Below are 2,362 nucleotides of genomic sequence, written 5' to 3' on the forward strand. Positions count from 1 at the left end.
ATATTTTACATTTTAAGATAGATGTTTAATATTTAATGTACTCTTTCCATATTTTAAAAATTGTGCATTTACTTATTATTGTATATATAATTCATATATTTATATATTTATAATATTTACTTATTATTTATTTTTCTATATATTGAGTATTTCTCTATCTTATACTTTATATTTGGTTAATCTCTATATTTTATATTTTAAGATAGATGTTTAAATCTTAATGTTTTTTTCTATTTTAAATGTAAAACGGCAATGTTTAATAGAAGAACTTGGACAAATAGTCAAATAGTTATATTTATGTTTTTTTCTTTTTTTATTAAATGGTAATGTTATATTATGGAGATAAGTCTTTTTTTTTAAGTGAAAAATAGTAATCATACATATGTTTAATGTAGTTTTTCCATTTTTTTATGTTGTATGCTTATATATTATTGTTATTTTTAAATGTAAAATGGCAATCTTACATATGTTTAATGTAGTAATTCCATTTTTTATGTTGTATGTTTACATATTATTTATTATTTTCTAAATTATATATAATATTTTTTTTTTACAAAATAGTAATGTTACATTATGGAGATAAACCGTCTTTTTTTTAGTGAAAAATGGTAATCTTACATATGTTTAACGTAATTTTTTCATTTTTATGTTGTATGTTTACATATTATTTTTAAAAATAAAAATTTAAAATGGTAATCTTACATATGTTTAACGTAATTTTTTCATTTTTATGTTGTATGTTTACATATATTTATTATTTTCGAAATTATATATAATATTTTTTGTTTTTTTTATAAAACTGTAATATTACTTTATGAAGATAAGCTGTCTTTTTTTTTTTAAGTGAAAAAAGGTAATTTTACATATGTTTAATGTAGTTTTTCCATTTTTTGATATTTTTTTATGCTGTATGTTTACTTATTATTTATAATTTTTGAAAATTAGTAATATTAAAAGGTAAAACTATATTTTATGCCACGTGTTTTTTTAGTGAAAAATGGTAATCTTACATATGTTTAATGTAGTTTTTCTATTTTTTATGTTGTATGTTTACATATATTTATTATTTTCCAAATTATATATAATTTTTTTTTTATAAAACGGTAATGTTGCATTATGGAGATAAGCCGTCTTTTTTAAAGTGAAAAATGATAATTTTACATATTTTTAATGTAGTTTTTCCATTTTTTATGCTGTATGTTTACATATTATTTATAATTTTCGAAAATTAGTAATATTAAAATGTAAAACTATATTTTATGTCACGTGTCATCTTTCGGAATAAGTTTTTTTCGCTGATGTGGACGCTCTACGGAGCCTCCAAAGGTTCCTTTTATTAGTAAGGATTATAATATTTACTTATTATTTATTTTTCAATATATTGAGTATTTCTCTTTCTTATACTTTATATTTGGTTAATCTCTATATTTTATATTTTAAGATAGTTGTTTAAATCTTAATGTTTTTTTCTATTTTAAATGTAAAACGGTAATGCTTAATAGAAGAACTTGGACAAATAGTCAAATAGTTATATTTATGTTTTTTTCTTTTTTTATAAAATGGTAATATTACTTTATGGAGATAAGTCTTTTTTTTAAGTGAAAAATAGTAATCTTACATATGTTTAATGTAGTTTTTCCATTTTTTATGCTGTATGTTTACATATTATTTATAATTTTCGAAAATTAGTAATATTAAAATGTAAAACTATATTTTATGTCACGTGTCATCTTTCGGAATAAGTTATTTATTATTTTCTAAATTATATATAATATTTTTTTTTTACAAAATAGTAATGTCACATTATGGAGATAAGCCGTCTTTTTTTTAGTGGAAAAATGGTAATCTTGCATATGTTTAACGTAGTTTTTCCATTTTTATGTTTTATGTTTACATATTATTTTTAAAAATAAAAATTTAAAATGGTAATCTTACATATGTTTAATGTAGTATTTCCATTTTTTATGTTGTATGTTTACATATATTTATTATTTTCGAAATTATATATAATGTTTTTTGTTTTTTTTCTAAAACGGTAATGTTACTTTATGGAGATAAGCCGTCTTTTTTTTTAAGTGAAAAATGGTAATTTTACATATGTTTAATGTAATTTTTCCATTTTTTTGACATAAATGGCGTCTGCAAGAAGAAAACGTTCCAAATTTAAGCGAAAACAAAAAAAAAGAATAAGAAAATGTTGCCTTTTTTTGTTTTCTCTTCTTGTTAATAAGGTTGTGTGGTTAGCTGGTTATACCAATAACATTACCGATTATATGTTGTATGTTTACATATATTTATTATTTTCCAAATTATATATAATGTTTTTTGTTTTTTTTATATAAAACGGTAATGTTACATTATG

This window comes from Brassica oleracea, chromosome C6 (assembly GCF_000695525.1).
Source record: "Brassica oleracea var. oleracea cultivar TO1000 chromosome C6, BOL, whole genome shotgun sequence".
NCBI classification, from domain to species: domain Eukaryota; kingdom Viridiplantae; phylum Streptophyta; class Magnoliopsida; order Brassicales; family Brassicaceae; genus Brassica; species Brassica oleracea.